General features: G+C 35.9%; 1 protein-coding gene across 6 annotated transcripts in view; it reads right to left on the reverse strand.

The window, feature by feature from the left end:
• The window catches only part of WDFY3 (WD repeat and FYVE domain containing 3), a 284809-nt gene extending 258910 nt beyond the window's left edge, over positions 1–25899 (reverse strand). For 4 of the 6 annotated variants that reach the window (XM_012437736.3, XM_012437734.3, XM_012437735.3 and 1 more), the window contains exon 1: positions 25232–25898. The gene's annotated coding sequence lies outside the window, so the exon portion shown is untranslated. Of the gene's footprint in view, positions 1–25231 lie in introns of all 6 variants that reach the window. The other 2 variants (XM_064368830.1, XM_012437733.3) reach the window with 1 other exon arrangement.
• Positions 25900–26508: the final 609 nt, after the last annotated feature.

Raw genomic sequence — 26508 nt, forward strand, 5'->3', positions numbered from 1 at the left:
TAAAGAAAAGAATTTTCAAACCAGAATTTCATATCCAGCCAAACTAAGCTTCATAAGCCAAGGAAAAATAAAATACTTTACAGACAAGCCAATGACGAGAGATTCTGTCACCATCAGGCCTGCCTTACAAGAGTTCCTGAAGAAAGCACTAAACATAGACAGGAACAACCGGTACCAGCCACTGCAAAAACATGCCAAATTGTAAAGACCATCAACACTATGAAGAAATGGCATCAATTAACAAACCAAATACCCAGCTAGCATTATAATGACAGGATCAAATTCATACATAACAATATTAAATTTAAATGTAAAGGGGCTAAATGCCCAAATTAAAAGACATGGACTAACAAACTGGATCAAGAATCAAGACCCATCTTATGTGCAAAGACACACATAGGCTCAAAATAAACGGATGCAGGAATATTTACCAAGCAAATGGAAAGTTAAAAAAAAAAAAAAGTTGCAATTCAAGTCTCTCATAAAACAGAATTTAAACCAACAAAGATCAAAAAACACAAAGAAGGGCATCGCATAATGGTAAATGGATCAATGCAACAAGAGCTAACTACCCTAAATATATATGCACCCAATACAGGAGCACCCAGATTCATAAAGCAAGTTCTTAGAGACCTACAAAGAGCCTTAGATTCCCACACAATAATAGTGGGAGACATTAACACTCCACTGTCAATATTAGATCAATGAGAGAGAAAATTATCAAGGATATTCAGGACTTGAACTCTGCTCTGGACCAAGCAGAACTAATAGACATCTACAGAACGCTCCACCCCAAATCCACAGAATATACATTCCTCTCAGCAGGAGACAAGAAATAACTAAGATCAGAGCAGAACTGAAGGAGAAAGAGACACAAAAAAAATCCTTCCAAAAAAAAAAAAACTCAATAAATCCAGGAGCTCGTTTTTTGAAAAGATCAACAAAATAGACCACTAGCCAGACTAATAAAGAAGAAAGGAGAGAAGAATCAAATAGACACAGTAAAAAATGATAAAGGACCACTGATCTCACATAAATACAAACTACCATCAGAGAATACTATAAAAATCTCTATGTAAATAAACTAGAAAATCTACAAGAAATGGATAAATGCCTTGACACATATACCCTTCCAAGTTAAAACCAGGAAGAAGTCAAATCCCTGAATAGAACAATAACAAGTTCTGAAATTAAGGCAGTAGTTAACAGGCTACCAAACAAAAGTCCAGGAACAGATGGATTCACAGCCGAATTCTACCAGAGGTACAAAGAGGAGCTAGTATCATTCCTTCTGAAATTATTCCAAGCAAGAGAAAAAGAGAGATGCACCCTAACTCATTTTATGAGGCCAGCATCATCCTGATACCAACACCTGGCAGAGACACAACAAAAAAAGAAAATTTCAGGCCAATATCCCCGAACATCGATGCAAAAATCCTCAATAAAATACTGGCAAACCGAATCCAGCAGCATATCAATAAGCTTATCTGTGGGGATCGCTCCAGCGTTGAGACCACTCGGTGTCCCCGCCATAAAGGAGCTTGAGCCCGGACATGTTTCTCACCCCCTGGAAGCAGTCGAGACCAGTGAAAGAGAGATTTAATAGAAGTTTGAGTTTGCAGAAGCCTATTTCTGGCCCACTGACCTAAAAGGCTGGGTGAAAGCTGTGTGGTTTTACTAGGCATTGTTTCTTGAAGTACCTGCTCTGGGCTAGTTTTATGACTTTGTTTACCCTCTATTGATGGGTCCCGTGCTTGTTCCTGTGACTGCTATTTGCAAAGTTAATGGGTCTATCGCCTCTCTGATGACTTGCATAGATCATTAACATTTTAACTATAGGTTTCCTCACCCTGATAATGAGACCCACCTCCATGAGTTGATTGTACCCATTGTGTGACTTGATTGTACCCATTGTGTGTTTTCCGCTGCCTAAGCTTGTAGCCGGATGGCTCTCTCTTCCCTTTATTAAGATAATGGCATCTGTTCTGATAATTGAGATGGGACTAAGAATGCTTATGTAAATGAGGTGGGGCAAAGAATGTTCCTGTAAAATGAGGTAGAAAAAGATATATATACTAACTCAGTGTACAATAAAGTTGCTGGTTTTAGGGCCAGCCCTCCAGACTCCAGCTGTCCTGTCTTTTCTTTTCTTCCGCGCACTCTCTCTTCCAGGTATTGGGACCCTCTTGCAGGTCGAGAGACCCCGGCAGACGTGCCGTTCTCACCGGCCCCCGACACTTATCCACTACAATCAAGTCAGCTTCATCCCTAGGATGCATGGCTGGATCAACGTACACAAATCAATAAACGTAATCCATCACATAAACAGAACCAATGACAAAAAGCACATGATTATCTCAATAGATGCAGGAAAGGCTTTCGATAAAATTCAACACCCATTCATGCTATAAACTCTCAATAAACTAGATACTGATGGAATGTATCTCAAAATAATAAGAGCTATTTATGACAAACCCAGAGCCAATATCATACTGAATGAGCAAAAACTGGAAGCATTCCCTTTGAAAACAGGCACAAGACAAAGATGCCCTCTCTCACCACTCCTATTCAACACAGTATTGGAAGTTCTGGCAAGGGCAGTCAGGCAAGAGAAAGAAAGGGTATTTGAATAGAAGGAAAGGAAGTCAAATTGTCTCTGTTTGAAGATTTATTTAGAAAACCCCAATGCCTCAGCTCAAAATCTTAAGCTGATAAGTAACTTGAGCAAGTCTCAGCATACAAAATCAATGTGCAAAAATCACAAGCATTCCTATACACCAATAATAGAGAGCCAAATCATGAGTGAACTCCCATTCACAACTGCTATAAAGAGAATAAAATACCTAGAAATATGACTTACAAGGGATGTAAAGGACCTCTTCAAGGAGAACTACAAACCACTGCTCAAGGAAATAGGAGAAGACACAAAGAAATGGAAAAATATTCCATCCTCATGGATAGTAAGAATCAATATCATAAGAAAGGCCATATTACCCAAAGTAATTTATAGATTCAATGCTATCCCCATCAAGCTACCACTGACTTTCTTCACAGAATTAGAAAAACTACTTTAAAATTCATATGGAACCAAAAAAGAGACTGTATAGCTAAGACAATCCTAAGCAAAAAGAACAAAGCTGGAGGCATTATGTTACCTGACATCAAACTATACTACAAGGCTACAGTAACCAAAACAGCATTGTACTGTTACCAAAACAGATATATAGACCAATGGAACAGACAGAGGCCTCAGAAATAATGCCACACATCTACAAACATTTGATCTTTGACAAACCTGACAAAGACAAACAACGGGGAAAGGATTCCCTATTTAATAAATGGTGATAAGGAAAACTGGCTAGCCATACACAGAAAACTGAAACTGGACCCTTTCCTTACATCTTATCAAAAATTAACTTAACAAGGATTAAAGACTTAAACATAAGACCTAAAACCATAAAAACCCTAGAAGAAAACCTAGGCAATACCATTCAGGGCATAGGCATGGGCCAAGACTTCATGACTAAAACACCAAAAGCAGTGGCAACAAACACAATAATTGATAAATGGGATCTAATTAAAGAGCTTCTGAAGAGCTTCTGCAGAACAAAAGAAAACTATCATCAGAGTGAACAGGCAACCTAAAGAATAGGAGAAAATTTTTGCAATCTATCTATTTGACAAAGGGCTAATATCCAGAATTTACAAAGAACTTAAACAAATTTACAAGAAGAAAACAAATAACCCCATCAAAAATGGGCAAAGGATATGAACAGACACTTCTCAAAAGAAGACATTTACGTGGCCAACAAACGTGGAAAAAAAGTTCATATTCACTGGTCATTAAAGAAATGTAAATCAAAACCACAAGGAGATACTATCTCATGCCACATAGAATGGCAATCATTAAAAAGTCAGGAAACAACAGATGCTGGAGAGGATGTGGAGAAATAGGAATGCTTTTACACTGTTGGTGGCAGTGTAAATTAGTTCAACCATTGTGAAAGACAGTGTGGTGCTTCCCAAGGCATCTAGAACCAGAAATAACATTTGACCCAACAATCCCATAACTGGGTATCTACCCAAAGGATTATAAATCATTCTACTATAAAGACACATGCATATGTATGTTTAAAGACCTGGAACCAACCCAAATGTCCATCAAGGATAGACTGAATAAAGACAATGTGGTACATATACACCATGGAATACTACGCAGCCATTAAAAAGGATGAGTTCATGTCCTTTGCAGGGACATGGATGAAGCTGGAAACCATCATTCTCAGCAAACTAACACAAGAACAGAAAACCAAACACCACATGTTCTCACTCATAAGTGGGATTTGAACAATGAAAACACATGGACACTGGGAGGAGAATATCACATACTGGGGCCTGTCAGGGATTGGGGGCTAGGGGAGGGATAGCATTAGGAAAAATACCTAATGTAGATGACAGGTTGATGGGTGCAGCAAACCACCATGGCACATGTATACCTATGTAACAAACCTGCATGTTCTGCACATGTATCCCAGAACTTGAAGTATAATAATTTTTTTAAAAAAGTAGGTTATTAGTAGTTACATTTTGGGAGAGTCAAAAGTTATATATAAATTTTCAACTGCAGGGGCGTTGGCATCCCTAAGCCCTGAGTTGCTCAAGGGTTACCTGTATCTTGTCAGTAAGCATGTGTTAAAATGCTCAATATAATTTAGTTATTGGGAAAATGGACACAAAAACCACAATGAGACACCACTTAACACCTATTAGATGACTACTTTCCCAAAATGTGGAAAATAACAAGTGCTAGTGAGAATGTAGAGAAATTGGAACCCTCATGTATTGCTAGAAAAATGCAAAATGGGGTAACCATCGTGGAAAACAAATTTAGTAGTTCCTCAAAAAGTTAAACAAAGAGTTACCATACAACCCAGCAATTTTCAAATGAATGGAAAACAGTGACTCAAACAGAATCTTTTATGCCAATGTTCTTAACAGCAATTAACAGCAATTTTCACAATAGCAAAAGGTGTTAACTCAGGTGTGGGTAAACAGATGAATGAACATATAGAAGGTGGTATACACACACAGCAGAATATTATTCTGCCATAAAAGAAATGAAATTCTGATACATGCAACAACGTACATCAACCTTGAAAAGATTATACTAAGGGAAAAAAGCCAGACTCAAAATGATGAATATTGTATGATCATACTTAATATAAGATATCTAGAACAGGCAAATTCATAGAGACAGAAAACAAAATAGAGGTGACTATGAGCCAGCAGAGAGGAGAATGGGAATTACTACCTAATGGGTACAGAGCTTCTGTCTGGGATGATGAAAAAGTTCAGAAAATAGATAGTGGTGATGGTTATACAACATAATATATCCTGAACATAATATAATGCCACTGAATTGTACACTTAAATACTGTTAAAATGGTCATTTTTAGGTAGCATATATTCCACAATTTGAAAAAATAAAGGATTTAAGATTGAATATTATTCCTGAAGCAGAATTAAATTTGATCTAAAGCCTATCACCACAAAATTTTCAGGCAAACATAAACTAACATAGTACTAGCTTCAAAGTATATATTCAGCATTAAAATAAAGCATCCAATTCCTTGGCCACACTAAAGAAGAAGCCTATAAATGAACCCCAAAGGATTTGTTTTTATAGCGAGAACTTGGTATTCAAGCCAAGTTAAACTCACAAACACTCCACAGAAATAAAAGCCAAGTTCATTGCAGACTTGAGATCTTTAGCTGTCTATTTTTACTGTTTCTATTTCCACATCTAGAATTCTCTCTTTAAACCAGTTTAAACATGGGACTCTCAAGAGAAAAATATGTGCACTCAAATTTTTAATAATCAAAACTGTAGAACCTCAGAGTAGTAGAAGCTTCAAGCGTACACACCTCAATTAACAGGAACTGCGGAAAAAAGGTTTTAATTATACACACATACTTCTTGCTCATACCCCACAATGTGTTGCATGTTTTTGGCAAGTGACACAAAACCAATTACTTACCATGTTATTCTCTAATCAGGAATGCTATGATTTTCCACAAACTAATAAAGAACCTGTTTCACAATAAACTTAGTACTGAAATTACATTTTATGTTCCTAATCCACAGAAGTAGAGCCTTGTCATATATTTAGGGTATTAATCATAAAAAGATCATGTTTTATCATTCTGGATAGGTACAAGAAAACTATCTTTTTTGTGGACAAGTTGCAATTTCAGAAAAGAGATGTGGACAAGTTGCAATTTCAGAAACTAAAAACAGAACGACACAAAGATAATAGGTCAAGAAATGCAAAACACAAGCAAAGGGTCACTTCATCAGTTCATCTAGTAAGTTCACAAGAAATGGACAGAGAAAAAATAATGAATACAGTTCTATGCAGCAATATCCTCCCATGATTATACCGGTCCTCTCTATCCTCTTCTTGACAGAAAGCACTCTGTCATGCCATGATCACTACCACTGCTATTCTTGATAAGAAAAAGAAACCAAATGTGGACTTTACTTATGCAAATGATTTACAATCATTAGATGAAGAATTCACTGATTTTCCTTCCTGCCTTTGCTTAAGTGTTTTCTGAAGAGTACTGCAATTCTCGCATATAATTACCAGCAGCAAGTGACTGATCAGTTTGTACTTAGGCAGGAGGGAAAAGCTATTCTGACACTCTAATGTAGTACTTCAACTGGATGTTAATGTATCAAGAATGTTGTTCCAAATAGAATACAAACCCTTAAAATTAAATGAAGAAATCCCAGAGTTCTACTGATCTCTAATCATTCTGCCAAATTAATCCTGGACTCTTGATAAACTGAAAATGAATATACTAAGTTAATAAAACACTTTCTATGGAAGTTATCAAAGTAACATAATTTAAGTTCAAAATAACTGTAGTACAGACAAAATTTCATTAAGCAAATGAGAATTTCTGAGTATTTTCTGTGTTACATTTAGACTCTGGCTAGCAAACATCTATAAGCTGTCTTCTTAGACTCATTAATAAAAGATGTTTGCTGGCTCTAATAACATTAAACCATGAAAAAGAGATAAATACATATTTTATATATTGCACAAAACCACATATACAAAATAAAGTATATATCTATGAACAGATACATATTTTATATATCACACAAAAAAAGGTCAATCAATATCTCGTGTGTGTGTGTGTGTGTGTGTGTGTGTGTGAAGAGACAAAACTTTTAAAGCATCAGTTGGCCAAGCCTTCTGAATTATTTTACTGCTTCATGGTAACATTATTAGTTTCTGACCTATTATCATTTTTATCTGTTTTCTATAAACTTCAGTTTCGTGGAAATAGTGAAGTTAAAGAAGTCAATAAAAGAGGTCAGGTCTGGTGCCAAGACCATTGAAAAGAAGCCAAGAGAGCCTGGGAGGCCAGTTGGCCAAAGCCTACTAGGCTAGTCCAAATCTTCCTCTTTACAAGGATAATTCACAATAACTGAAAACGTATAATCTAAATCATTTGGTAAGAAAGTTTTAAAAGAAATGATAATTACTAAAGCTAGGTGATAGATACATGAGTTAATTTTATGGATATTTGAAATTTTCTATTAAAAAAGTTAAAAATAAAATAAATTAACTTACATATTCTATACAAAAACAGCAAATTTTTTCCCATTCAGGCTTTACAATGTAAGATTGTAGGACAAGGATAAATAGAGTATCTGGTGTAGATAACCATCTCATCCCTTTTCTATTAAACACAGCAAACTCATTTCAAACTCCTTATGTTTTATAACTATGACTCAAAATGCCAGGACAATAATAAAAATCAATAGTAAATTTGACTATCTATCTATCTCTATATATAAAACTCAGAATGGTAAAAACCACCAAAAGCAAAGTCAAAAGACAAATGATACAATTGGGAGAAAATACCTGCAGTATACATTACAGATAAAGAGCTAATATTCCCAACATTGAAGGAGCTTAATAATAATGAAAAAATATCAAAATTCCTAGAGAAAAACGAAAAAAGATATGGACAGACATCTCCCTCTATATAAACGGCTCTGAAAGCTGAAAAGATGTTAAACTTCACTCATAATAAGAAAATACACATTCTAACTATAGCAAAATACCATTTCTTTGCCCTTCAGATTGGCAAAAATTCAAAAGCTTGACAATAGACTCTCTTGGTAAGGCTGTGGGAAAACAGGCACTCTCATACACAGCTGATGGGAATGCAAAACAGTACAAACCCTATGGAAGGGAATTTTCTAACATCTAGCAAAACTACATAGGCATTTACCACTTCAACCTAGTAATTCCACTCCTACATTTATCCTGAAGCTACACCTCCAACAGTATGAAAAGACAAAAGGGCACTGTATAACTGTAAAATGCTAGACACTACCTGGATACTACAAACAGAGAAAACAAGATGAATAAACTGGTGTACATACACACAAAAGAATGATGATGACCTCTATGAAGTGATATGGAATAATTTCCAGGGTATATTTTCCAATGTAAACAGCTAAGTTCCAAAGTCTTTACACAGACAATATGCTATCTTTTGTGTTTGTAAAAAGCAGAAACAAGAAAATACATGTATCTACTAATCACTACAAAAAGACACATTGGAAAGATAAACCAAAAAACAGTAAGGTTGGTTATATACCAGAGTAGCAAGTTGTTTTTGTTTTTCGTGATATATATACAAAACAATGCTGAAACTATTTTAGATGGTAGTCATTTAGACCAAATGAGTAAAATGCTGGCATTCTTGGGAGCCCATGTTCTCACCATAGAAAAAGGGAGAATTGGAGGTATCAATGTGAATTCTTATTTTAAAAAAAATATCCATATTCACATATGTATCCATGTTACATGTGCATATATATGCAAACACATGCACATATTTGTATATATACACATGTGTACATTTTCTAGTTTGTTCTCTGATAGGGTCCAGAAGCAAAGATACCCAGCAATAACATACATAACATAGAATCCAGATCTTTGTTTCTAATATTATTACCCAATAAGAAGGGCCAGGGCTCCTAGGAGAAATGACTGACTCCAGTGCTGGGCAATAAAGGCATGAGGCTTATTATAAAGAGTAAAAATAATGACTTGCTTAAAAAATGATGTGGACATGTAAAAAGATACAGGAGTCAGCATGAAGAAGGTGCCACTGATGAGAACTAGGACAATTTGAGTTCCAAAATATTTAAGGACAGTAATGAAATGTCAAGTATTAAGGGAAAAATAGGAAACCACAAATTCAAATCAACAATAAATACAACAATACACATAGATAAATAGAAGGGCTCGTATTACAGTAGAACACTGAGTAATGACTGGTAAATGCAGAGAGAGAAAATCATCATTTTGTACTATAACAGTAAAGATTGATTCAAACAAGTATCATCAATAGATTCTACATATAGGGGATGGAATGTTATGAGGAGTTGTATACTTTAACTGTCTTAAAGTGTCTCCCTCCTAGTAGACTGTTTATTAGTTGCAGGGAACATGTAGTAATATGCTTTGGGTGTGCCCCACCCAAATCTCATTTTGAATTATATTCCCATAATCCCCATGTGTCATGGGAGGGACCCAGTGGAAAGCAACTGAATCATGGGGTGGTTACCTCCATGCTGTTCTCATGATAGTGAGTGAGTTCTTAAGAGATCTGATGGTTTTATAAAGGACTTTTCCCCTTTTGCTCGGCACTTCTCTCTCCTGCCTCCATGTGAAGAAAGGTGTGTTTGCTTCCCCTTTCACCATGATTGTAAGTTTCCTGAGGCCTCCCCAGCCATGTGGAACTGTGAGTCAATTCAACCTCTTTCCTTTATATATCCCAGTCTCAGATATTTTTTCATAGCCGCATAAGAACAAACTAATACACATAGTAACTATATAGTGGAAAAATCAGACAATGAAACAGTCAAAATTTCCATCACAAATGAGAGGCAGAACAGTGGGTACCTATAGATCCTTACATAATATTTCATCCAGGAATGTATAACCTGAATTGTTTCAAGAGGAAACATCAAACAAATAAAAAATCAGGAACAAACAAAAAATAAGGAAACAAACAAAAAATAACTTCTAAAAAGGGAGAGGAAAGATGACTATGTACTTTTAAAATGCCCATACAATAAAAGATAAAGGTTGAAGAATTATTCTAGATTAAAGGATACAAAAAAGACATTAAATATAAATGCAACATATGATCACTGACTAACTCAAACACTGGAGGGGAAGAAAACTGCTATAGAAGACATTTATTTGGTCCAATAATAAAATTTTTAAAATGACAGATTAAAGTAATATAAGAATGTTAAGTCTACTTAAGTTTTCAGACTGTTAATGTAAGAGATAATCCTTATTCTTAGAAATCTACACAAAGACATTTAGGACCAAAGGGCTATAATATGTTCAATGTAACTCTCAAATGGCTCAATGAAAAGAATAAATATGTGCATGCATGTATATTTACAAATATATACACACAAACATTCACGCACAAAGTGAGAAAAAGTGAGTAATAAAGCATTGGGACAAAAAACTAACAATAGATTAATCTGAATAAAGGGAACATAGATGTCCTTTATATTATTTTTACAACTTTTCTGCAAGCTTGAAATTATTTCCAAAAAAATCATTATATTCGGGAACTAACACATTATTTTTCTTCCTAAAATCTGTTCGTTCTTTTATAATTCCTACACAGCTGAACAGGACCAGTGCCAACTAGTCATCCCACTAGAAACTTGAAAGTTAACCTAGATTACTCAATAGTTTCAATTCATTTTCTTCCTTTTCTATAAGTTCCATGCCCCAAAGGAAAATTTCCTAAGGGAATATCATTAATATGACCTTTTCTTCTCCAATCATACCAAACTGTAGGACCTAATCACTTAGCATTTCTCATCTAATTTACTGCTACAATCTGCTAATGACCACCGTTCCTCCAGTTTTGACCCTAAATCATTCTACACACTACTACGGAGTGCCTTCCTCAAATGAAATTTGACTATGTCACTCCCTGTATTTCTTAATTTATCCTAAATATAGGTAAGAAAGAATTTAATGGGTTAACTTGAAAAACCCCAACACTAATAAAATATATTATTTTGGATCTTGAGAAGCAAATAAGCAAAAATTACGGCCCAGAGATCCTCTTGCCTCAGTGTCCTGAAGCACTAGGATTACAAGGGGGAGGCACCACACCCAGCCAAGGAATCCCATATGCAATGGAGTTGTTTAATTTACTCTATACATTGCTTAAAGCATTAAATGATAGCTAAAAAAGGAAATGTTTGGCCTATCTTCTATTCAGCTGGGTCTCATGCTGTCAGATCTCTGAACTTATAAAAGCAGTTTCCCTGTTTCTTTAGGTTTACAAATAATCAAAGAGGGGAAAATCATCATAGTCTTTTGGGGTAAATGATTTAAGAATATGTATGCCACTCCAAAATGCCATGCTGCCATACTATTTTAAAGGCACTTTAAAGAACAGCAGGTACAAGAAGATCATTCTGACCATGCTGTTTCTTAAAAGTAGGAGATGAAATTCCCATGTGAAAGATGTCCTTCCTATACTGGAAAGAATACAGCATTCTTATCATCAAGAATAAAAAGTTGAGTCCAAAGGAAATCTGTACAAACAACTCTGTTACACAAATTCTTATCATCCCAACCACTTCTCTGCCCACTTGACTACCCTAGCCCAACCCCCTCTGCCTTATCACATTTTTGCAAGTTACTGCTCTTTGTCCAATTCAGTATATAAGTGTTTGTCTCTCACTACTTCTTTGGATCTTCATTTATTTATCAGGCTCCTATGCCACAGAAAGCTTTTATTAAATATGCTTTTCTCCTGTTAATGGCAATTTAATTCTTGGGCCCAGCTATTACCCTAAAAGAATGGAGGTGAGGGCCAGTGGCTCACGCCTGTAATCCTAGCACTTTGGGAGGCCAAGGCGGGTGGATCACGAGGTCAAGAGATCGAGATCATCCTGGTCAACATGGTGAAACCCCGTCTCTATTAAAAATACAAAAAATTAGCTGGGCACGGTGGCGCGTGCCTGTAATCCCAGCTACTCAGGAGGCTGAGGCAGAAGAATTGCCTGAACTCAGAAGGCGGAGGTTGCAGTGAGCCGAGATCGCGCCATTGCACTCCAGCCTGGGTAACAAGAGCGAAACTCTGTCTCAAAAAAAAAAAAAAAAAAAAAAAAAAGAATGGAGGTGAAATTTTGCCTCTCCTACAGGAGAAAAGATTCTTAATAAAGTTCTTATCAAACTGTAATGCTAATAAACATTCTTAGCAGCTGGTTCCACACACCACGTCCCAAGCATGAAAATAAAACTTCCAGACTAGGTATGGTGGCTCACACCTGTAATCCCAGCACTTTGGGAGACTGAGGCAGGTGGATCACTTGGGGTCAGAAGTTCGGAACCAGCCTGGCCAACATGGTGAAACCCTGTCTCTACTAAAAATATAAAAATTAGCCAAGTGTGGTAGTGTGTACCCATAGTCCCAGCTACTCTGGAGGCTGAGATGGGAGGATCGATAGAGCCCAGGAGGTCAAGGCTCCAATGAGCCATGATACCAAGTTAGATATTATTTTCCCTAATGCCAAACGGCAAAAACTGTGATCAGTTTTTTTTTGTTATTGTTAATGTAGAAATTTATATAAATAAATTCCTGAAAGCTATATCAATGGGGAAAGCACTTAGGCTATAACTATACACATTCACATAGGCACAGTGATTTTAGGCCACAGCCCAGAGAAATTAAAGGAATCTCTTTTCTATACAAAAATTATAACTAATTGCAACATTTTAATACTTAACAATTAGATCTATTTTCTTAAAAAGTAGGTTTCTGAAAAGTTATTTTTAGCATTTACGATATTTTTTAGGATACTATCATTACAGAGATTTCTACAATGTAAAATGAACAGAAATACGGACATGGCTTTATATCCATATTCTATTTCCGGGCTTTGGCTAAGTTTTCTGTTTAGGACTTTATTCTTTCCAAAGGCATTTCACATCTAGTTGACCATTTAACTTGATTCTCACAATAACGCTGTGAAAAGAAAGCTAACATATGCCAAGTAACTACCATATGCCAGGCTCCACATTCAGCATTTTACATGAACTATCTCTTTAATCTTAACCACAATCACATGAAGTAGATACTATCAATTCCATTTTTACAAGACAGAACATTGAGAATAAGAGAAGTTAAGCAGCCCAAGGTCACATGCTAGAAACCAGAAGAACCAGGCTTTAGAAACAGGTCTGTCTGCTTTACACCCAATCCTCTGCTCTTTCCCCTACACAATGTGGTTTCATCATCACAAAAGGGGAAACAGTCAGAGGAAAGGTATACTTGAACAAGGTTGCTTAGCTAGTATGTGGTAGGAACAGGATTTAAACCTAAAATCCTCTGATTCTGAAACTTTTCTTAGTCCTTCCAACTACAGTACCTACACAATCATTATAAAGCACTAAGATATTGCCAAAGTGTAAAATCATGGCTCCAAATTTGTCCTTGAAAATATGCAAGAAGCAGTACACTATACTAACAATACACGTGCACTTCCATGGAAAACCTCCCAACATACTTACGAAAGGTTTAATGCTCACAATCTCCTTTGCTTTACCAGTAGCAGTTAAGCTCAGAAGAAAAAATCTAAATGTGTTTCTTCATTCATTCAACTACTTACCTAGCACAGAATGGACATCTAACCCTCTAGGTGTTGAGGGCTGTGATTTCCAAGTCTCTTCCCTCTTTATTAAGAAACTCACCTAGTATCATGCCTCAGTGCCATATGTATTTCCTTTAACCTTTCTTTTCCTATTCTTTTTCCAATTTCTGCTCTAGTAGCCTGAAAGAAACCTCTCTTAATTATTTTCATTTGTTAACTTCAGCCAAGTAATAACTACTTCTAATCACTATCAATGCCCTGAGAAGTCTTTTAAAAAATATCTCATGTGGTTTCTTGCTCCCATAACCGGAATACTTTCTGACTTCACTAGGCAGACCCAGGAAGAAACAAATAGAGAATGTGAATTTTTATAAGAAAGATGGTCTGGAGTCTTCAAAAAGTCAGTATTACTAAAAAAGAAAGGAAGAGGGAAAGAAAAAAGAGGAAGAGGGAAAGAAAAACAGGATAGGCCAGCGCAGTGGCTCACGCCTGTCATCTCAGCACTTTGGGAGGCCGAGGCGGGTGGATCACGAGGTCAAGAGATCGAGACCAACTTGGTCAACATGGTGAAACCCAGTCTCTACCAAAAATACAAAAAATTAGCTGGGCATGGTGGCGCGTGCCTGTAATCCCAGCTACTCAGGAGGCTGAGGCAGGAGAATCGCCTGAACCCAGGAGGCGGAGGTTGCAGTGAGCCAAGATCGCGCCACTGCACTCCAGCCTGGGTAACAAGAGCAAAACTCTGTCTCAAAAAAAAAAAAAAAAAAGAAAAACAGGATAAGGGAAACTAATCTAGATTTTATAAAGAATAAAGAGACATAAGCAAACGCAATATGAGGAACTTAACTAGACTGTTGTTTGAAAAAAGCTATAAAGGAAGTTTTGAGGACAACTGGAGAATTAAGATATGGACTAAATTTAACACAGAATTACTATTATTTTTTACATATGGTAATTAATACAGTGGTCATGTAAACAATGTCCTTATTTCTAGGAGATGCATACTAAAGTATAGAGTTTTTATGAGTGAAATATCATAAGGTCTGAAATTACTTTTAAATGGTTCAGCAATGCCACACCCCCTCTCTGAAATGTACATGCTCCACAAGAATGTATGGTAACTATTGAATTAAAGTTGAAGGTGTTTGGATGTTCACTATATTGTTCATTAAACATTTCTGTATCTTTAAATTTTTCAAAATACAAAACTGGGTTTAAAAAGGTAAGGGGGAGATTAAACCATTGGGCAGTCTACACTTGTTTTCAGATTTCTAGTATTCTTTGAGATGTAGTCTCACTCTGTTGCCCAGGCTGGAGTGTGGCTCAATCTAGGCTCACTACAACCTCTGCCTCCCAGGTTCAAGCAATTCTCCTTCCTCAGCCTCCTGAGTAGCTGGGATGACAGGTGTCCACCACCATACCCTAGTTATTTTTGTATTTTTTTTTAGTAGAGACAGGGTTTTGCCATGTTGGCCAGGTTGGTCTCGAATTCCTGACCTCAAGTAATCCACCTGCCTTGACCTCCTAAAGTGCTGGGATTACAGGTGTGAGTCGCCACACTCAGCCTAGATATCTAGCAGTCTTGATAGAGCAGAAATAACAACTTCCTCTTAAGTCTACAAAGTGCTAACTACTAAATCTTAGAATGGTTACCACTCTATCAGGTTCTGAGAATACACAAAAGAATACACAGAATTACAAATCTACTCTTTTTTTTCTTCCATAAACAAATGCATGTCACCAATACTTTAAGTATAAAACCAATACTTTAAGTATAATTTTCCCATGGTACCAAAGCTGATAATGTGTGGGTATACTGCGCAAATCTTTCCTTAAACCATGTTGTTTCATAGTTTCCATTAGAATGTCTTATCAAGGTCAACAGACAGTAAAGAAACAAACTGTATTTTTACAAATATCTGTTATTTGCATATACCTTATACGATCACACAGATGTTATTTCCTATTAATTATGTAGTAGGTACTTTTATTTTACACTTAAAAGGTCCAACCACACTGAGACTCAGGCCTTAGGCAAAGCATGCAAACAATGAGGAGTACAATGAAACTAAAGAAAGAAAGATGGTTATGGTCACCACACATTTTTTGCAGAAATACGCTTCAGAGAAAACAGGATTTTTATAAACCTATGTTTCTTCAAAATTCAGTTCTAATGTAAGATATGACTGAAAAATTCATTCATATAGGTTCACACACCATTTTCCACTATTCAATTAAATTTAAAATGTATTCCCATTTCAGACTCATAAACTAAGGGCTATGAAAACAAGTCTTCCATAAAATCCCAACATCCATGCAGGCAAGAAAAAGCAAAGGGCTAACTCAAATTAAAAACTTATATCAAAATATATCAAAATTTAAAATCCTCAACATTTTTTCTTTGGGTATTACTAAAATTATTTATTTAAATACTAAAGGTATTTATTTTCTTCTTGCACATATCCCCTTCTTAGAAAACCTGCCCTTTCCCTACTCACTGAAAAGGAACTTTATTGTGAACACCTAACTAGGCTCTTCCAACGACAGCAGACTCAACAGTGTTAGACATCCTTCATGTTGTAAGATAAATGGGTTCTCTTCCGTAGCAAGTTAGAATTTAGAATATTATGAGCTATTAATCTAATGGGAACTAGAGGCTAGCTGAACTTTACACTCACAATTGACCACTGTACACTGATAAGAAAGTAGAGACCATTTAGCAAAACAAAACAAAAACAAAGAATACAGGCAACTACAGAAAAAGAAGACGCACCTAAAAGTATTCAGTTCCTTGGAAGCTTGGCTGTACTTCCTGTACTGATTCCTACAGTACCTGTCACCAGGAAAACTGTCTTCAAAACAACCTCCGGGGTGGGGTGGAAAGGCAAATATGAACATCTATGTAGATACAGATGCAAACTTCCAAAGAAACAAATGAGTTAAATTAGCGTACTAAATACCAAAAATATGATTAGGACATAGCAAAGCCTTGGATTCAATTACTAATCAATACATTCTTCCCAAAATAGGATGCTAACCTTATACAGAGTCACCTGAGAAGATAGAACAAATCATTTCTGGTCCAAACTTTTTTTTATTAGTGTGCATTTTCTTATGTTTATCAGCAATAGAATAAAATGTTTGAAACTTGTGTTCAATATTAATGAATACTCCCAGGCTATCAGCTTTAAATATAAATTCAAACATAATAAAAATGCCTCATGTCGTTTTAGGGTAGAAAAAGAAATTAGTGAGGTCTTTCTTTGTGTATTAGAGAGGTAGGATAGGAGAGCAGTCCAATGCATGGGCTCTGGAGCCAGACTGCTAGGTATGAATTCAGGCCCTGCCATTCCTAATCCTGTGCCCTTGGGTCAATTACTTCTCCTGTTCAACAGTATAAAATTAGAATAATAATAATAGAATCTACCTCATAGGATTATAAGAAAAATAAATGATGTAATATGTGTTTTTAAAAATCCTAGGAAACAGTCAATGTTAGCTGCTATTAACATTGTTGTTTTTAATAATCATTAGCTATTATTCTGATAACAGCGATAGATTTCAAACATATCCATAACATTATAAAACTGAATTCCTTCAACAGGGCCCCTCTTTAATAGGTAAAGAAAATAAAAAACATAAAAATGTATGATCCAAAAAATAGGAACAATAAAGATAAACTCATATTTTAAAAAAACCCAATCTCCTAGACTATTTAATTCTATAGTAGGTCCTCCAGAATAACAAACCATGAGGTGTTTTTTCATGAGGGATAAGTCTGCTTTTTGATAATATTCTGTAAAGGCTTCAACTAACTCCTGACCAGAAAAGGAAGCCTTATTCCTAAATGCCCACTCGTCACTCAGAAACAGCAAAGCATTAGGATTATCTACTGATGTTGGAAGAAGGCAAAGGTTTTTAAAAAAATAAACCAAATCTCATCTCAAAAAGTTTTAATTTTAAACAATGACTGGTTCAGAGATGACTACAAAAATGCATTCCTATGGGGCTTTTTGAAACTTGTTTTGGACTAGGTAATTAAAGAGATTAGAAACAGCTAGAGATATTGTTAAGGAGAAAAGCAATTCTTGCATCATAAACACAGGATACATGATTTGCTTCCTACAAAACATACAGTATGACCAAATAAGAGAACCAAGCTGAAAGGTCAAAAATTAAGCGGAAGAGAAGAAATGATGGTAGGAGGAAGGGAGGGAAAAAGACCATTATAAGTAATTTCTGCTATTTGTAGGAGGAAAGAATCAAAATATCCTAATTTTTCTAAGAAAACACAAGGCAGTTAAGTTTTAAAAAGCAAGCAAAGATTAAAAAGAACCTGCACCCCCTTCCCTAAGTTTTGAAATCTGGTAATTCTTTAACTCACATTTCAATCCGGAATATAGACATATTCACAAAAAAATCCTTCATTCAATCAAAAAATACTGAATCTTTACTTTCAAAATATGATCTTCAGTTAGGCTTTTTGAGGTTCTTCCCCCAGTACACACAAAGAAGATAATAAGCAGCTTCAGACTCTGTATTTCATATTTAAAATAAATTGTCTTCCTTCTATATCACTTATATAACACTTTCAAATTCCATATTTCACTTAACTTAGGCATAGGTTCTTTTTCTAAAAGGAGAAGGACTTTAGGTTTCTTAGGATGCTACCAAGGGCCCTCATTCATCTCACAACCAGATTAATCCATGTAAAGATGCCTTTTAGTAGAGATCCTCATAAAATTGAGGTACCCACAAGGGACACTCACATGACCATAGGGAATGACTTGACCTTTATAAGACAATGAATGGCATCCTTTCTCCCCACTTCTTACCCCTATGTAAAAACAAAAGAAAATGAGAAACAGAAGAGGGGATCTAGTGGTTAACAAAGTTTAAGAAGAAAATGAAAACCTGACATCCTAGTGCTTGCAATTTTTAAGAATTTATTGACTACAAAATATCACCTCTGACCTAAGCAAAAAGAACACACTTATTTCCTTTCTTTGTAAGTCAATAATTTAAGTGATGCCTTTGAACTTATATTCTTTCATGCAAACTCTATTCTATTTTTCAAAAATAAACATCACTTCTTGGCTTTTCATTAAGATAAAGTGTAAAAATAACATCAGTATGCTAATAAAATATGTAACCAATCAACTAAATACCAAAGGATATATATATATATAAAACCATTTGCTGTTGACATGATTTTGTTTATATTTCAATCTCAAAAATTCTGAAGTAAAAATGAATAAGGTTGATGCTTATTAACAACAAATAGCAGCCAATATAAATTTAGCTTCTACTTACTATGTGCCAGGCACAATATTAAGTACTTTATAAGCATTATCACATTTAATCCTTTGATACTTCTAAGTACTACTAATAAATCCATTTTACAGATGAAGAAATAAGAAGAGGTTAGAAAATCTGTCCTGGGATAAAGAGCTATAAGCAATAATATGATTTAAACTAGAAAATATGATTAAGTTTGAGATCTTAACCAAAACACATATTACACTGCAGTTTTTTCACTTTCATATCTGCTTTTAATACATCTTATATATTTTTAATCATATTGTTGATAAAGATCAATGTATAATTTGTCCCCAAAACAAGTGCTAAGTAAGGGATACTAAGGGTTGAAAATAAATTCAGTGTGATGTGGGCATAGAAATATCAGGCTGTGCTTAATAAATGAAAAGTCTACACAAAAGGAAAAAAATGTTTCACAACAGTAGATAAAGTGGTGATTAAAAAGATTAGTGTTTCTAAGTCTCAAATTTTAAGCATCACTTCTTCAAAAGAAAGAAAATTAAATTAAAATTTAAAATCCTGAAACTCTAGTAATACAATTTTATTTTGCTACTTACATTTTTCTGATTATAAAAATTTTTTATACTTTGCAATTTAAACATCACATTAAGTATCTTTGCTCATTTACATTTTCCTGAATTCCCTTCAAGCTTTTTAAACTCTCAACACATGTTTTCTTTCTAATACATTTGACACAGACTTTCATTTCTGGGTGATGTTTTTCTAAATCATAAAATTTGCAACATTATTTTCCTCAAAGAGTCGAAAGCCTAAAATCTAGTCATAAATCTATCCAGTTCCAAAAGTCTTCCTGATAAAAAGGTATATCATAAAACAAAACTCTCAGCTCAGTATCCTGGTAACAGCATCCTAAGAGCTAAAGCTTATACCTTCCCCTCTGCCATAATCAATTCAACAGAGTTTTTTCTAAGAAAAAAAATTAGCATTTGTTCAAAAATAAGAATGCCTTCCATAGTCCACTATAAGTGTATCAAAAGAAAGTCTTAAATTTATGTATGATTTCTGCTAACCCTGCTAACAAGTCAAAGAACTTGAGTTCTTAGACTAAATTTACTAAAGAAATGTTGTTACCAAAAAAAAAAGAAAAGAAATGTTGTTCCATGCGTTACATGCACACACGCGCACACACACACCCCTTACAGATTAACTCCTACAGATAATGCCATCTAGGTGAAATTTCACTTCCAGAAACACAACTATACCACTTTCCATAACAAGAATTACAAAAAGAACCCATAAAATTAGTATTCAAGTATGATGGTGGTGAATTTGGGGTGTCAACATGACTGGATTAAGGGATGCTCAGTGATATGGTTAGGCTCTGTGTCCCCACCCAAATTTCACCTTGAATTGTAATCCCCATAATCCCCACGTCAAGGGTGGGGCCAGGAGGTAATTGGATCATGGGGGAGGTTTTCCTCATGCTGTTCTTGTGATAATGAGTGAGTCTCATGGGATCTGATGGTTTTATAAGTGTCTGGCATTTCCCCTGCTGGCATTCATCCTCTCTCCTGCTGCCCTGTAAAGATGTGCCTTCCACCATGACTGTAAGTCTCCTGAGGCCTCCCCAGCCTTGCAAATCGGTGAGTGAATTAAACCTCTTTATAAATTACCCAGTCTCAGGTATTTTTCTCATGGCAATGTGAGAATGGACTAACACATCCAGAGAGCTGGTAAAGCAGCATTTATTCTCAATGTTTCAGCAGGCATTGAGCTCATCCCCCTTCTGCTGAAAGACAAAACCAGGTGGTGTGGAATTTGATTTGAATGATTGGGGTGTCCCAGGTGTGTCTGTGAAGGTGTTTCCAAGGAGATTAGCATTTGAGTCTGTGGACTGAGTGAGAAAGATCTGTCCTCAAGGTGAGTGAGCACCATCAAATCAGCTGGGGATCCAAATGTATCAAAAAGGCAGAAGAAAGGTGAATTTGCTCTCTTTTCTAGAGCCAGGATGACCTTCTTCTGTGCTTGAACATCAGAGCTCCTGGTTCTCTAGCCTTTGGATTCTTGGACTAGCACCAACCCCTCTCCCTCCTCCATGTCTGACTCCATCTTGGAATGAGAGTTACAGCTTTGGCTTCCTTGGTTCTGAGGCCTTTGGACTTGGACTGAGTCATGATACCAGGTTCCCTGGTTCTCCAGCTTCTAGACAGCCTATAGCGAGACTTCTCAGTCTCCATAATCGACTAAGCCAATTCCCCTAAAAAATTCTTTCTCATATATAACACTATCAAAATACATAGCCAATCAATAGCCTGTCTCTGGATAACCCTGACAAAAACACCACATATTTTTCCATCAGTGTAAATAATATGAGCTGCTAGCTGGATGATATGGTATTTAAGATTATACTACTATGTTCTGGAAAAGCAACTGTAATTGAGTAACTATCCTTGGCTAGTTTGGTGTATTAAATATCCTCACAAATGGCAGATAATTCCTAATACTTTATAACATCTTAGTTGTTGTAAATGACCACAAAAAAAAAGTTGATAAAATTAAGGTAATCTTAATAACCTCAGACCTTTTACTCTTAAAGTTTTCTAGGGAAATGAGATTAGACCTCTGCATATTTTATGAGAAACATATTAATAACTTAGCAAAGTGAAAAGCCATGTGCCGGCTGAAGAAGTTTACACAGGACCAAAACATAACTGATTCTGATAAAAGGAAACAGACTAAACTCTCCTTTGCTTAAAAAAAAAAAAAAGGAAACAGAGATAAAAGTTACATTTATCCTTTTTTTTTTTTTAATAAAGGTGGGGTACTTTCTGTTTATAAACCTAATAACGCACAAGAGCGATATATCTGTTTGAGGTTTAAGATAAGCTTTCTGATTAATATTAAATATTTTCTTAATTTTTCCACTTAATGTATTTTCTTCTTTCTTCATTCCTACATACTAGTAGTCAGCCTCAAAAGTGGCTCCCAATGACCCTACTCTCCGGTATTCACACCCTCGTGTAATCCTCTCTCCTTGCATGTTGGCTGGACCTAGTGAATCACTCCTAATAAACAGAATATGGAAAAAGTGAAGGCATGCCATTTTCAAGACTGTATTACAAAAATACTGGGCCTTTCATCTTGCTCACCCTCTCTTGTTAGCTTGCACTAATGGAAGCTAATGCCATGTTGTGAACTGTCCTACAAATAAGGCTCATGTGTCAAGGAACTGAAGTTGGCTTCTCAAAAACAGCCACACGAGAAACTGGGTCCCTTGGTTCAACAACCAGTGAAGAACTAAGTGCTGCCTATAATCACATGATTGAACTGGAAGCAGATCCTCCCCCAGGACCTTCAGGTGACACCACAGGCCTAGCAGACATGTTGAGTGCAGCTTTGTGAGAGACCCTGAGCCACAGGACTCAGTTAAGCTGCACTCAGATTCTTGATCAACAAAAACAGATAATGTTTGCAGTTTTAATCTGAGAAGTTTTGGGGTAATTTGTTATGTAGGGCAATAGTTTGAACTGTTCCCCCCAAAATTCATATATTGAAATCCTTATCGCCAGTGTCTCAAAATGTGACCTTATTTGAAGCTAAGATCTTTACAGAGGTAATCAAGTTAAAATGAGGCCATCAGGATGGACGCTAATCCAGTATGACTGATGTCCTTAGAAATCTGGACGCAAGAGACATACATAGAAGGAAGACCATGCAAAGAGATACAGGGAGAAGACGGCCACCTATAAGCCAAGAAAACAGGACTGGAACAAATCCTTCCCTCAGTAGCCTCAAAAGGAACCAACCCTGCAACGCTGACTCCAGACTTCTAGCATACAGACTGCGAGACCATAAATTACTGTCGTTTAAGCCACACAGTTTTTGGTTCTTTGTTATAGCAGCCCTAACAAAGTAATATATGTGGCAATAGACAACAAACATATACTTAATTCAAAGTAACTTCTATCAATAATACCAAAATTAGCCTCCATTAAGGACTCAAGCAGATGCCCAAAGGTCTTCTTTAAGAAAAAAGATATTAGTCCATATCAGAAAATCTTAGGATCACAGATTTTTTAGTGAGCTGGGACCTCTGCAGTCATATAATCCAACCTACTGATTTCAAAAATTGATGATGATGATGATGATGATAATAACGATGTGCCAGGAACTGTTTGAACACATATATTAATTCTTCATAACAACACCATGAGCTGCCACTATCATCCTTTCCTTTTTTAAGATGTAGAAAAGGAACGTCCAGAAGTTAAGGTCACAAAGCTAGTATGTGGCAATGGCAGGATCTGAATAAATTAAGGTGCACAGAGAAAAAGTAATTTACCTAAAATCATAGTTGGCAGCTGAGCTGGGTACCTAATGGTATGTCTCCTATATTCAAATCTTTTTTTCTCAAAAAGTCAAATAAAAAAGCTTTCATTTCTCAAAATATCTTATTGTACTGTATCGTTTTATTCATGATAGTCAAATAAATGTCCATCAACTGGTGAATGGATACACAAACTATGGACTAACCAAACACTGAAATACTACTCAGCATTAAAAGGATCAGACGCTTTATCCTTTTCAATGCTAGGTAACATAGCTGAATGCAATGACATGGATAAATCTTTAAAGTATTACAATACTCCCCCTTTATCTATGGTTTCACCCTCCACAGTTCCAGTTACCCACACTTCAAAAATATTATATACAATACGATATTTTGATAGAAACCACATTCATATGACTTTCACTGCAGTATTTGTTATTGTAATTGTTCTATTTTATTAGTAGTTATTATTATTAATCTCCCATTATGCCTAATGTATAAATTATACTTTGTTACAGGTAAGTATGTATAAGAAAAAACATAGTATACATAGGGTTCCCTACTATCTGTGGTTTCAGGCTTCCACTGGGGGTCTTGGAACATATCCCTTTTTGAAAAGGGGAGACTACTGCACACATGGAAGGAGTACTACTACACCCTATTATTAGTTATCCGCATTTTAGAGATCCATTTCAGAGAACAGGCTTTAAAACAAAGAAAGCCAACATACAGCTTTTAAATTACCATGCCCTAAGACACAATTTGTCTAAAGGTATCTGACTGAGGAATCAGTCTGTTCTGGGAAATCAGTATTGAGTACTTAGGAGTAAGCCTTTCTTTGGGGGGTCTGGATTATAAGGTATTATGCTTGGGAGGCAGTGGCAAGCAGGCTTCCCCTCATAAAGAACAGAAATATGATGACAGCCAGTTCCCAGAGAGAGAGAAGAATGAGACGGACATGCAGAGAGGAGAAACTCTGCTGAGACTCTGCAGGAAATCTGATTGTGTTTGGTCCTGGGTTCTTATTGTGCAGTCCAGTTTCATTTCTGTTCTTGGATCCTGTGGCATCTCCTGGGACAATCCCAAAAGTCTTCCCTTTTTTGGTTAAAGTAATTTGGTTACTTGCAATCAACAGAGAACCAACATGATCAAAAAACCAACATGTGTCCTCTCTAAAGCTGAAGAACATTATTGAAAAACTAATAACTCATGTAAAAAATAAACTTTTTCATAACAACAAAGTAAAGTAAAACCTTAAAACTAGGGGTAGCCACAGTACTCTCAAGGGCTTCACAAGATAGTTTATAGCTTAAACTAGTCACTCAAAGTAACTATAATACAATGGCTTAAAGAGTTCCAAAGCATGTGCTTTACAAACAACTAGATTTTTCCAGGAAAAGACAAGAGGAAATGATGCTTTAAAAATATGACTTTTATCATCTTAGGTACCTACAAGCAAAGTAATATTGATTTAAAGCCAAAATTGAAACTGAAGATAACTTATTCTAATGTAGCCCTGTTTGAGTGCAGAAAACTAAGAGCCAACAAGGAAAGAAGGCTTGCCCAAGCTTACCAGCCAGCAATGTTATAAAGGAGGACTGGAACTCAACCCCTGAAGGCCGGGCACGGTGGCTCACGCCTGTAATCCTAGCACTTTGGGAGGCCGAGGTGGGTGGATCACCTGAGGTCAGGAGTTCAAGACCAGTCTGGCCATAATGGTGAAACCCCATCTTTAAAATAAAAAAAGAAAAAAAAAAAAAAAAGAAAGAAACTCAACTCCTGAATCACAAGTCAGTGGTCTTACTGCTGCACAATAATGCAGCAAAAACAATCACAATTCTGTTGCTGGCTCCTTTTTCAACAAATAGCACAATCCTAAAACTGACCTGATTCTCTGCTCTGGGCTGGCATGAATCTGCATAGAAATGATAAGAATGGCAAGCACTTTCTTCCTGAAGCAGACGTGAAGAAGTATTATACCTATGATGAAGAAAAGAAAAAACTCAGTTTATGTTCAGAATATAAACTGACTCAGCATCATGAGTCATTCATTTTTTACTGATTCTCTTTTTACCTCCTTACTTGTTGTCTTGCTTGTTTAATAATGGAACATATAGCACTTTATTTAAGATAGATTAAATTTGCTATTAAAAATCCATGAAAAATATACTTATTTAAAGCTGGTCTCTATAGACCATCTGATTCAGCTTCTTCATTTTACTGATGAGGAAACTTTAACCTGGAGAATTTATGCAAAGAATAAATGACAACACAGCTATTTAGTGTTAGAGTCAGATTCAGAACTCAACCCTTACCACTTCTGGTCCAGTACTCATTTGTATATCACAGACCACACTGCCTCTTTTCTTTCTTTTTTTTTTTTTTCTATATCTCTTTTATTATTATTATTATTATTATTATACTTTAAGTTCTGGGGTATAAATGCAGAACGTGCAGGTTTGTTACATAGGTATACACGTGCCATGGTGGTTTGCTGCACCCATCAACCCATCATCTACATTAGGTACTTCTCCTAATGCTATCCCTCCCCTAGACCTCCACCCCACAACAGGCCCCAATGTGTGATATTCCCCTCCCTGTGTCCATGTGTTCTCAATGTTCAACACCCACTTACGAGTGAGAACATGCACACACTGCCTCTTTTCTTGGAAAAAAAAATCCATGCTATTTCTCTAAGTGTATTTGTCATGCATCTCAAGATAAATGTGGTATAGAGCTGGGTTGATTTGTTCTAAATTAAAATTTTAAAAATTGTTGCCTCATTCAAAGGTCATACTCTAGTCTCAAGTTATTCGGGGTATCCTATATAGGATATTTAAATGTTTCCTTTCATTTACCAGTCAATATTTCAATATGAAAACATTAGCATATGAATCATGAGATATAGTTTCCAGGCCTCTAGTATCTCTGCTCTCAACAAGTTCTATGGTCTAGTCAAACACATTTTTTTATCCTAAAGCTCTTTAATTCAAAAATGAGGAGACTGGACTAATTCCTATGAGCCTTCTAACTCTAAAATGTCATACCAAAGAACAGCATCATCTTTAATGACATTCTGCTTTTCAGATGAGCTATGTGTTTTTGTCATATAACTTTGTTAAACTCTTTAATCATATTATTACAGTTCAAACAAAATCAGTAA

The sequence above is a fragment of the Aotus nancymaae genome, unplaced genomic scaffold, assembly GCF_030222135.1.
Source record: "Aotus nancymaae isolate 86718 unplaced genomic scaffold, 86718_ANA_hifiasm-v0.15.2.pri h1tg000006l, whole genome shotgun sequence".
NCBI lineage: Eukaryota > Metazoa > Chordata > Mammalia > Primates > Aotidae > Aotus > Aotus nancymaae.